This window comes from Papio anubis, chromosome 3 (assembly GCF_008728515.1).
Source record: "Papio anubis isolate 15944 chromosome 3, Panubis1.0, whole genome shotgun sequence".
NCBI classification, from domain to species: domain Eukaryota; kingdom Metazoa; phylum Chordata; class Mammalia; order Primates; family Cercopithecidae; genus Papio; species Papio anubis.
Window position 1 is genome coordinate 35,406,363 of NC_044978.1, and position 12,895 is coordinate 35,419,257.

The 12,895-nt window shown below is 39.4% G+C and overlaps 1 long non-coding RNA gene across 1 annotated transcript in view; it reads right to left on the reverse strand.

Moving 5' to 3' along the window:
• Positions 1 to 12,895, reverse strand: part of LOC103884715 — a 120,643-nt gene that overhangs the window by 41,470 nt on the left and 66,278 nt on the right. The window contains exon 3 of the long non-coding RNA XR_002522265.2: positions 11,955 to 11,995. This is a non-coding gene — a long non-coding RNA (uncharacterized LOC103884715). The remainder of the gene's footprint in view (positions 1 to 11,954; positions 11,996 to 12,895) is intronic.

Sequence of the window (12,895 nt, forward strand, 5' to 3'; positions counted from 1 at the left end):
GTTTCAAGTTCCTTTGCACCCAGCTTTAGGAACACGTGCATAGCATCTCTCAAGCTTCTCCTCCACTGTGGGCTGCTTCACTGCAAGACAGTCCCCATTCCTTTGGGTTAGGGGAGAAGGCAGTTTCACTTTGGGAAATATCCTAACAGATAAATTAAATTCAGAGATGAAATCTTTCTTCCTTGACTGCAGAGCACATTAGCAACAGAGTCAAGCCCAGATCTTGTCGCCCCAGGTTTGCTTCCTTGTAAGGCTTATTTCCACTCCAAAAGTCCTCTCGCCCTGCAGAAATCTTGCGAGAGTTCAACGCCAGAGCTTGGTCAACCGCTATTATGGAGCTGACAGATTCTTGGCTCTTCCAAGTTTTTTTTTCTTTTTTTTTTTTTCCAAATGAGTAAGTAGGTCTAATTAGGTTTATTATAGGAACAAAAGTTCTTCTGGAAAGTTAATTCTTTAAAATTGTTGAAATGAAAAATAATACCTCTTCCCACCCTTCAGAGTCCTTTCTGATTTAAGCAGATGAAAACACTAGCATTTCTAAACCCAAGGCTCTATTTGGGATGTGGAATATAAAGTGCCTTTTCTAGCCATTGTGACAGGAAAGGAATGTACAGGTTTCTCAAAAGAAGATTGCAGGACCCATGCTGATCTAATTTATTTATCTTCCTGCCAGGAAAAAAAAAAAGAAAAAAAAAAACCCTCATGGATGTGGCACTTATTCAATGATTATTTGATATTTTAGATATTCAGGGTATATTTGGAAATATTTTTAAATTGAGTTTTAAAACTTCTCTAAAGACAAAATATACTCCTTTCCAGTCTTAACTTCTGGACAGCCACATTGAAAAGTACTCCTCACATGCAGAAAGAGATTAATGATTAGAAGACAACACATGGAAATATGACAATTATTAAGTCCATGGACAGATTATAATGTTAGTCAAGAATGACTCATGGGATTGTATCTGGCTTTGGGTTTGCGTGTTAGCAATAATCATTTGGAATAGCTCCTTTAGCAAACCAGTCACCTCATTTTGCTCTTTCTTTACCTCAAAGGAGGGGAACAATGAAAGAGGATCCTTGCCTGGAGTGCATGAGCACACTCAAGCCAATGTGTGCTACGCGGAGGAGAGGCGGGGGTGTATGGCGATAACTGAGGCTCTGAACAAAAGGAAAAAGTCCTTCGTGTCAGAAATCTGCTTTGTAGGAGTTGGGTGGTTTTTAAAGGGTCTTGTGCAGAGCTTCTCAAATGTGAATCCACGTAGGAGAGACATTACTTTTAAAAATTCTGTAAGTAAATAAATTATTTATTAATAAGCAAGCGTATTAGTGTTTCATCAGTTCTAGGGATGGGCTCTGTTTATCTCAATATCCCACTGCTGTATTAGCTTCCTAGGGCAGTAATTACCACAAATGTGGTAGCTTAGCACCATAAAAATGTATGCCCTTACAGTTCCAGGGGCCGGAAGTCTGAAGTGAAAGCGTCATCAGGGTTGGTTCCTTCTGGAGGCTCTGAGGGAGGACCTGCTTCCCGCCTCTCCTCCGGCATCTGGTGGCTGCCCACAGTTCTTGGTGCTTCTGAGCTTGTAAATGCATCAGCCCAACCTCTGCTTTCTTCTTCTCGTGGCCTTCCTCTCTGTGTCTCTGTATGTCTCTTCCTTTTCTCTTATGAGGATACCCATCATTGAATTTAGTGCCCTTCCTCATCCAGGATTTGATCTCTAGATCCTTGCCTTAATCACAATGGCAAAAATTCTTACTTCAAATAAGGTCATCTTCACAGTTCTGGTTTCACATTCTTTTTTGCGGGGGGGGGGAAATATTTAACCCACTACGGTAGCAATGGTGTCAGTCCCTGGAAACTCCTAGGTTCATAGTCTTGGCTTCATGTCTAAGCTCTCTCTTTTTCTCTTTCCTTTGTTTCACTTTCTACTTCTCTTCCCCTCTAACACACACAAAACAGAGTTTGTAACTTGATTACTCCTCCTCCATTGCAGTGCTTGACAAACTAGAGTAAGATATAGACACCAATAAAAATAAACACTTCCACAGACTCTGGTTGAATTTAACTATCTTAATTTCATTTCAATGTGCACAATGTAGAACTAGGTTTAAAGTTCTTAAGCATGAAGTTCTTATGCAATTGTAAAACAAAAACAAATCTATGAACTAAAACAATGAAAGTATAAAACCAATAAAATTTAAATTTATTCATTCCAAAAGGTTTTTATTGAGTATCTATTATGTACCAGATACTGTCAAAAGTGCTAGAGATACAGTGATAAAACAGACAAAAGTAGCTGACCGCATGGATTACACTTACACACTTCAATATATTGGTAATTCTGAAAGAACCAGGTAATATTAACATGCCCAAACCAAACACAATGCACAATGGACTCTCTGAAACTAACTGCTACTAACCAACGTCATTTGAGTTCAGCCTATCTATGCCACCATTTACCACATGATAACCCAATTCTACAACCTTTTGTCTGTATTCCAGTAACTGCAAACATTTCCTCCATATAATGAACTATAATATCATATGGTACAATCACATCATTTACATATTAAACTCACCATTTTATTTTCTCATTCAGCTTCAACATTTTAACAACAGATCACTCTGCCACACCATCCCATTTTCTTGCAAACCAAATCAACAAGTCCATATATCAAATAACCAAGGAACCAAAATCTTGCTCTATGAAAGGTCCTTCTGAGGGCAAATTTCACTGCAAAGGAGAAATTATGCCTTTGGAACTAATTTTTAAAATTTGACCTGCACACTCTGGCATTTTTTTTTTTTTTTTTTGCATGTCCTGGTTTATAGCTTCATCAGGATTCCCTATATTTCTAGAGCCTTAATTCCAAAAGCACACAAGGATGGAAAACACTGCTCCACCCCAATATTTCATATACTCATCCCCTTATTTTTTCTTTCCAGCATTTGGAAGAAACAATGGGATATGTAAAATATATTTGCCAAATTTCAACTGAACATTTTAGCACTTGCTTAGCTGTTACCTGCCAAAATAACGAATATCCCAGAAGCACCACAACACATCTTATCAGAGAAAGACAGAAAGCAAGAGACAAGGGGGTTGTAGGGAAACTGCTGTTATTCTGTAGTGACCATTTATGGTCATTCATACCTCCTTGATGCCTTATGCTGCCGGGACACGTAAATCCCAGGCATCCACAGGAGCAAATGCACCAGAGCTCATCATTGTTACATAAATAGTTTAAAATACATATTTTAAAGTCATTTAGGACAATTTTGTTCTTTGAGCATTGCTAGTGTTTAGACTCCTGGGTAAACAGTCATCTGCTGAACAGCGGCAGCCAAGGAATGGTTACTGTGATTTTGACTTTAGGAGCAACCAACCCAATGACAACCAGACGTGCCTAACAGCACATTAAAAGTTAAATGCTGTCATTTTGGCAATTACATGGTGCCAATTCTCAACTACAAATACGAAGAAAATACAGTATCTAAATCATACAGCAGGGTTAGTTATAATATGGTTTATTCAGATGATCAAAAAGAAAAGGCAGCCTTTTCAAAATCTTAGGGAGCACTTGCTGGGCCTTGAGAATGTATCTGTAGATCCTGATTGGGAAACACAGATCCATACATGTGTTAGACTTCCTTTGTCCGTTCCTGGTGTCCTAGCCATGGCCTCTCTAGACCTCTTATCCTTGGCTCATGGTCACATCTCTCTTTGCCTTTGTCTCCATCTACTCCAACCCATCCCCTACGCAGTAGCCTGAGTGATTGCCATCAGTTCAACCTACATTTTTTGAGACCTACCATGTACCAAATGCTATGCAAAGTTCTAGGGATACCAAAGTGACAGATATATGATTTCTGCATAGAGTTGACTCTTAAGCAAGACAAGTTTTAACTGCACAGGTCCATTTATACACGGATGTTTTTTAATAAAAGTTATACCGGGAGTGCCTGCCTCTCCTGTCTCCACTTCCACCTCCTCCATCTCCCCACCTCTGCCACCCCTGAGACAGCAAAATAAAAATAAAAAATTCTCCTACTCCTCAGTCTACTCAACATAAATGATGAGGATAAAGAAACTTACCATGATCCTCTCTCACTTAGTGAATAGTAAATATGTTTTACCTTTCTTATGATTTTAATAACATTTTCTTTTCTTCAGCTTACTTTATGGTAAGGATCCAATAAATAATACATATAACATACTAAATACGTGTTAATCCACTGTTCACGTTATTAGTAAGGCTTCTGGTCAATAGTAGGCTATTAGTAGTTCAGTTCTGGGGGAGTCAAAAGTTATCCATGAATTGTTTACTGTGTGTGGGGGTCAGTACCCCTAACACTGGTGTTGTTCAAGGTTCAGCTGTATAAGGAACTCACAAACATGCATTCTTAAGGGGGTCTCTTTTTCAACAAGTCATTATCTCTTTCCCTCCTTCAAAGCATTCTTCAAAATGTTTACTTTACTCATAGTCTTCCCAGACTCCTCTCTTCAGAGCCTCCTCTCAAAAACACCTTCAGAACTCACCTAGCCATGAAGTAGACCCCATTCTCTCAGTGTTCACATGTAAGTTCATATTTTTTACATACACATTTTTGTCAGTTTGTGCTCCCCTTTCTTCAGACTGTGAGCTCCTCCAAAATCATAACTTTTATTCATAGCTTCATTCTTTAAATGAATATATCCTAGTACCAACCACTGTGCCCCAGGAAGCAAACATCTACTGTTCTTTGTCAACAAGAGTGAGTCCTTTGTTACCCAATTCAATCTGAAAAGTAACCTCAGACAGTTTCAAAGGGTTAAGTTCTTTGCTCCTTGAGCATACAGCATTTGAGACAAGTCCAGGTAAAACTTGAACCAGAGTCTGGAATTTCAAAAGCCAGCCAATCTACAGAGCTAGGCTGGGCCTTCTGTGCACCTGAACCACCAGGCTTCTTGATCTAAGTCAGCCCTACAGAGCCCCCTGCTCTCCCAGAGTCTGAATTGAGGATTCAGTGCACAGAAGTTTGTTTGTTTCCTTTTACAATTTGTTCAACCTTCCCTAGGAGCCCCAACCTAAGTCACATCCTTCCTTAGTTCTGCTTGGCTCCTACTGTTCGCATTTTATCATCTAGTAGGAAAAACGGGCCAAGGTTTATATTATGACTGCCCAGAGTGATTCAAAAGATTTGTAACACTCACAATGTCCAGAAGACTAACAAGTCAAGACCACCTGAATTGCATAACAAAGTAATGCATAAAATAACCCATGAGCTTCTAGCAGCAGAATTTGCAATAACAGAGAGAGAGAGCAAACGAGATGTGGAAACACTCACTTTAGTTCACTACATTCTAGAAATCATTCTCTAAGATTCCGGTGATGGAGCAGAAACATTGCCTACATTCACTTGCACACACATACGCACACACAATAATAGCAGCAAAAGCTATTTGGTTCTTAGCAAAAGCTAAGAACTCTTCAGATAATAGCTCACTTAATCCTCATCATAACCCTATGAAGGTCAGTATTATTATTACTTGCTTTTTTGATAGACATGGAGATTTTGTCACCAAGATCCCACTCCAAAAAAGGACTCACTTCTCAGCTGCTGGGGAGAGTGGTCAGCAGGTAGCCTCCAGCTCCTTCAGCGTCTGTCTCAACTGCAGAGCTGTCCTATCCAGAGTCATGTTCTTCACACAGGAACCCTGTGTCAGCAGAATGAGTTGGGGAAAGAAAGACCTGGCCACAGAAGCCTGACCTGGGGTAACACTGATGGACAACATTCACTCCAGGACTCCCCACTGAGCTATTCCCTATACTGTCAGGCCTGAATCACTGTTTGAATTCTCCCTCTGCCCTATTCCCTTCCTCCCTTTTCCTTTTACAGGTCCTGATCTCTAATCAATGCCCTGCACACCAAACTCCATCTTTTCATCTGCTTCCACACAGCCCAGCCTGGAACATGCATTTTACCCATGAAAACGTTGAAGAACAGGGTTACATAACCAGTAGTATCAGGAGCCAGATTCTAACCAGGTAGTCTAGTTTCCGATTCCATACGTTTTAGATATTTTGCTAGTCTACCTTGCAATATGTGAGAGACTTTAGGTTCTTCCCATCCAAAATTTCAATTAGCCTTAAACTCCTTCTGTTTCAGGGCTGTGAACAAGAACTGAGGACATCTCTACTGCCTCTTCCACTGTCTGTATTAAAGTTGTTCCACTTGGATTGACTACCAGATAGCCCTGTGGGTTTTCTTTGAAGAGTCATCTCAGTGGCTCCACTAACTCAGAGAAGATATGCCGCCACAGTTGTGAAACCAACTACTCACTGAATTAGAAAACCAAGGAATAATCAAGAACTAGTCTTGCAAAGATCACTCAGTGAGCATCAATAAGGAATATACAAAAACAAAGTGAATGGCAGGGTGTATGGGGAAGTTTTCAGAATACTATTACTTTCATTTTTTTCACCTTGGATAAAAGAGAAGTAAAAATTATATTCTATATATTTAGGTCCAGAACAGGATATGTTTATGTGTGTGAAAATACATTAGAAATTAACAAAATTTACTGTAAAAATGTTTTTTCATTGGTGTTGCTAAATTCGCTTTTCTGAATAAGCTAAAGCTTATTTTGAGCAGAGGTAGGGTGAGGGTGTCTAATTATTATCTCAATAATAACAATAGACAAAATAATAGACAAGAGACGATAACAATATTATTGTCTCAATATGCCTCTTATTGAGACAATAATAATTGGACTCTCTCGCTCTACCTCCACTCAAAATAAGCCAATGAGAGCTAAGATAACACTTTCCATATGGCAGTCTTAGGAGAGAAGGACCAGTGAAAAGCTGAGCCCAGTAAAAATGAAAGGAACAAAGGGTAATTGCACTAAGTGCAGAAGCACTCCCAGTAAAGGAACCCAGCCCTGCTCGTGGGGAGCTGCCACCATGAGTGTAATGGAGTGTCCTTGTGGTGTGCTGAGACCCACTTCAGATCCATTTACCTTCCCTCAGAGAAATGGACCAACCACAAAATAGGTACCACCCAAGTTGTAGTCCAGTAGGGACCATGCATATTCCAATCGATCGCCTAACACATACATCCTAAAAAGAAACACCTGGACTGTGAGAACATTGAGAACTGGTACTGGAAGAGACTAAGGGTATGTTTTGCAGGATGGGAGGGGAACGGGAGGAGTTGGGTCTGGTGTCCCACTGCCATAATGCCCAGACAGCCATGAATACACCTATTTTCCTTTTCAGGGGCCTTGTGGTAAATGCCCCATATGATCATACCAGGTGAACGAGCTAAGGAGAATTGTTCACAACCTGTGTCCTGATACACAAACTCCTCAGCTAACTCAGAGGAGATATGCTGCCACAGTTGTGAAGTCAACTACTTGCCCAATTAGAAAACCATGGAACAATCAGGAACTAATATTTCCAAGATCACTCAATGAGGCTACAGTTGTCCTCCTTCTAAACTCTCACACTTCACCCTTGCCTCTCATTGGCCTTTTCTCCTTCTGCCTCCTCCTTCAGTTGTGTGTGTCCTCACTCTTCTGACAGTCTTTGAGTAAAAAATGAAAAATAACTGTTTTCTGTTTCGGTTTTTTTTTTGTTTTTTTGTTTTTTTGTTTTTTTCTTTTGTTTTGTTTTGTTTTGTTTTGTGAGACTGAGTCTAGCTCTGTAGCCAGGCTGGAGTGCAGTGGCACAATCTCAGTTCACTGCAACCTCTGCCTCTCAGGTTCAAGCAATTCTCCTGCCTCAGCCTCCCAAGTAGCTGGAATGACAGGCACGCGCTGCCACACCCAGCTAATTTTTGTATTTTTAGTAGAGACCGGGTTTCACCATGTTGGCCAGGACCTCGTGATCCGCCCACCTTGGCCTCCCAAAGTGCTGGGATTACAGGTGTGAGCCACTGGGCCCAGCCAAAAAATAACTGTTTTCTAAGTTTTTTCTCATACCACTTCTAAGGTAGCTCTGGAGATAAAACAGAGGCGATATTCTAGAAACATATGGTGGCCATTTTTGTGATCGGTCTTAAAGTGGGGCATTGTCTTTATAAACAAAATGACCCCTTAAACACTTATGGTGCCTTTGAGGTTCAAATGAAGGTAATAAATGCCCCTGGGTGTGACTCTCAACAATAGGCCACGAGGATCATGAACATCAGTACAGAGGCTGGGTAATGCCTCTTTTGTTGTTTGGTATTGCCTGAATTACATTTATCAGTATTGTACCAACTCCACACTAGATGTTCGGCATACATTGTCTCATTTGACTCTCACCACTGCTGTGAATGCCACCGCTAGATTTCTCCCCACAGCCTGGCCTTCTGTTCAGCTCTCTGCCTGGGATTCCTTCCCCTCCACTTGTCTAGGCTAAAGCTTCAAGGCCCAACTCACATCTCCCTCTTCCATGTAGCTGTACCCACTTCTCCTCAACTTGAGCGTTCTCTCCTGTGAAACTCCGCAAGCTTTACATGCTATGGCACTAATTTAACACCTTGTCTTAGTCTCCTCCTTATCTGTACATCTTGACTCTCCAACTAAAATGAAGGCCTCTTTGGCACAGGAATCAGTGTCCTTCATATATATTCCTGCTTATCATATTTTTAGAAATTTAGCCAGGCATGGTGGCTCTCACCTGTAACCCCAGCTACTCAAGATGCTGAGGAGGGAGGATTGCTTGAGGTCAGGAGTTTGAGACCAGCCTGAGTAATATAGTGAGACTCTATCTCTAAAAAAAATTTTAATAGAAATTTAAGAAATACAAAAAGTCCAGAGAACAACAGTCATTTCACTCAGAATTAATGACTGTCCCTATTTCAAGTTATTGCTTCTAGACTCACCACCAACCCCTCCATTCCCCTCCTCATGGACCAGAAAGCCCTACTTTCATGAAGTTGATATGGCTTTTACAAACACCCATATGTGATATGAACATTATATGGCGTTTTCAGTATGGAAATTTAAATTTTACACAGGGGGCATCATATTCTACTATTGTTCTGAACCTTGCTTTTTCCACTCAACATTTATAATTTTTCCACTACTAATTAATTGCATTCTTAGGACACATACCAAACACCCAAAAAGGATTTTGATAATGATGACAGTGCGGAAAGACACCAAGCAAGGAGTGTAGTTACAAATTCATTTGTAATGTTTTCATGAGCTCAAGAGTTCATTAAGAGCTCATAGCTAGATATATATTTTTTCGTTCCAGGTTCTCAACTTCCTAGTTCTGAGACTTAAGGCAAGTCACCTCACTAAGGCAAGTCTGTCTCGCAGTTTTCTCAGCTATAAAATGAAGGATAATACCAGTAGCTAATTTACATAGTGAGAAGTAAATTAACTAATGCATTTCAAGTTCTTAGAATAGTGCCTGACACATAATAAGCACTCAAATCATGATTATATTTAATAGTAATCATAATTAATATTATTATTATGACTCTAAAGACATAAGCAGGAGAAAATTTGAATGATATGAATTTTGAACCTTAAGAAAGTAGATAAGAGAAAGGGTTCACTGGGAAATGCATTACATTATCAATAGTAATTAATTTTATCTTTAATATTTTCCCAGAAAGTCTGACTCTTAGAGTCAAGGCATTTTGCTTTTTTATGCAGTTAGCTTTAGGCCTGTGGCCAATCAGTTGTCAATCATTTTAACCTCTAAACCTAACTCCACAGAACAGAATATTCTCAGAGCAATCTGAAAAGTGAATTTGTTGGCTGCAATTATACTGCAGTTTTTCAGCCTGCACTTTACAGAGTTCTTAGCTGGTAAGGAGAAATCCCCTCTAAAACCACTGTGACAACGTTATTTTAGAGCTTCAGTAGTTTTTCTTTCTTTAAGCCAGGTTTTTTTTTTTTAATGTTACTTTTACGCTCTCTCTATTTATTTATTTTGGCCTCGGTGGACTAGACCACAGCTAAAACTTTATGGACCTAATAAAATTCCCAACATTCTCAGACACGGGTCGTGATGTTTGTGCACTGGGCAGAAAACAAAGGTGCTTTATGAAGAGAATGGGCACACTCAGAGATCAATGAACTGAGGTCAGGCATGCAGAATTGGGCTGCAGCTGAACTGTGGCACAGGCAGTGTAGGCCCTGGGTGTGTCCTTCACTTGCAAACTTCCTCTCCTCTATCTTCTTTTCCAGACAAGTGACACAGTGCTCTCACGCTGTCCCTAGATTACCAGAACCTCCTACCAGGATACTACTGAGGGCTTGTCCTCCCCAGAATAAACTTTCCATCTTAACCTGCATGCATGGAACTTTCCATCTTAATCTCACATTCATGCCTTCAAAAATTATCTGTCCTGTGCTTCCATCCCTCATAGGCTTTCTTTAGGTGAGAGTTGGTTAGTCTGATAAAGTCAGTTCATTTGTTTTCTCTACCTTGTAGGAAAGTCCTTTCAACACAGGCTTTCTGGAGCCAACATCTCAGTCCAAAGCTGTGGTTCTATTGTTGAGGAAGTAGGTAGAGCTTAAGGAAATCTTGAAATTATACCACATCGGAGGCTGTCTCATTTACCCACCTACAGGACTAGCCTCCAAAGCTTGTGGGTTATACAACACTGCATTTTGCTGCAGCTGTGCACGAGTCATCAGACAGCATAATTTCATCTTGCATTTCGTTATGTGCTTTATAATTTTTCAATATACTTTTTTCTCACTTGATCCTCATGATACCTCTTCCTCGTTAGGTAAAACAAATCTGCTTCTGATTAGTTTTCTATTTCCTGTCCCAAACAGAAGGTCTCTTACCAAAACGACTGGATGATATTGTTCACTTAAGGGGCTACATTATATCAGCTGATAAACACAAACCTCCTTTAGATGAGTAAAGTGGGAAATAAGTAAGCAGTGGTTCTTAGTCACTTGTAAGGGATTAATCATTTTAATAATTCAGGTAAGAATGACTATTCCTGAAAGAAAATTTCAATCCTCAAATAGTCAGTGAATATGGCCTTTCCATCTATTAAAATCTGAAAACTCAGTGGGAATATATTAAAAGATTAATTATGCCTTGAGCAAATAAACACTGCTGTCAATCTTCAGATAAGATTCAGAATGAGTTTTTTTATTCCAAAAATATTTCATCTATGCACTTGCCATCAGCCATGATGTTTTAAAAAATTATTTTTAACACTAACATCTTGTCATACTTCCTGCCCCTATATTTTGTCCTTATGTCTACACAAATTTTTAATTTAGATTCTATTTCCAGCAGATGTTATATCTTTTAGTGTTTGCTTTCTCTTTCATTAAAAAGGACAAGTAATACATTTTATCATTTTGACATAAAATTGCCTAAATAAAGGCGTTCAGAAATCCTGAATTATTATTCCTTTTTAATGGTGTGTGTGTGTGTGTGTGTGTGTGTGTGTGCACGCATGCACATGCACAGGTTCTAGGAATAGGAGAACTCTAGAGAAGAAAGCTGTGTTTCACAAATGTCAGAAAAGAACATGACTATCATCCACTAATTCCTAAAAAGGTAATAGAGATGAGCATTTCAAATCACAATAAAAATTGCCACTGCAGAGCATTTTTAATATTCAAAACCATTCCCTTAAATATTAGCTCACTATTCTAACAAGCAACTCTCTGGGTAGTTTAAGTATGTAAAGATATGCATTTAGCTATATTAACACAAGTTTAACTATAGTTCTGTTTAACAGGCTACTAGCTCGTGAATAAAACTGACTTCATCCAAATTTTTCACTTTCCCTTCTGAGTGGAAACCCTTCACCCAAATTATCTGTGCCCTCCAGTCCTTTCTCTTCCCTCACTTTTCCAAAAAGGGAAAGATTTCAGTTAACACCCCTGTTAGCTTTAAGTCTATTTAAGCATCCCTAAAATATGCAATGACCTAAGTTTCTATTTGAGAAATCCAAGTTTGGGGGAAAAGGAAAGGACTCTTGAGCTCACCTGGTCGCTTGTTCATTTCCCAGCAAGGTTGATCTTGTTAACTGTAATACAAATAGAAAGAAAAGCATAAACGACAACAGAATCTCCGTGGCACTTTAAGCCTATAAAATTCTCAGAGTCTGGGAAATTGGCACACAGAGTTATCCTTGGCTTCTCACCTCCCTTGAGCAGAGAAGCTATTTTTTCATGCATGATGAGATATTTTATCCTGATTTTCTTGCTTTTCACTGGATGATCTCTAAGGTCTCCACTGATTATGGAATTCTGAGGTTTTACTCAACTTAGTACCCTGAGAGTTTAGCACAGCAACAAGAGCTGACACCCAATAAATATTAAATGCTTGAACTGAGTGAATGAATGAATAAATAGATGAATGTCCAAATTTGGGATTAAGCTAGGATTGCAGCTCCAGGAGACAAGAGGAGCAGGGTAAATGGACTAGTGCAAATAATTGAAGGAACATTTTCAAGACTTATGTCATTGGACAGCCTTTAATGATATTACAACTCTGGGATGGTGAGTCAGCCTCAATTAATAAATATGTCTTAGAAACTGCACTAGGAGATTGAATTTCCTTAGCAAAGTATTGGTGCACCACCTGAGCAAGTAGTGCGTAGTCTATGAGACAAATAAGACAGTGAAACAGGTCATCAGGAAACGCTGTGTTGAGATTTTCGGTTTTGCAACAGGAAAGTTCCAATTAACTGCCAACTCAGCTCATCTAGCACCTCCACCAGAAACGCCTGAGCACCTAAAGATCACATTTTAAAAATTCACAACTCATACACAAACTTTCGGGATTACATCCTCACTCTAAAGTCAACTTTTCTCTTAAATAGATTAGATGAACCAAATTCTCTCCCAAATACCTACTACTAATTTGGTTAGTAGCAAGCAAAGGCTCTCTCACAGTGGGATCTAAGTCTTAAATAAAAGAACTA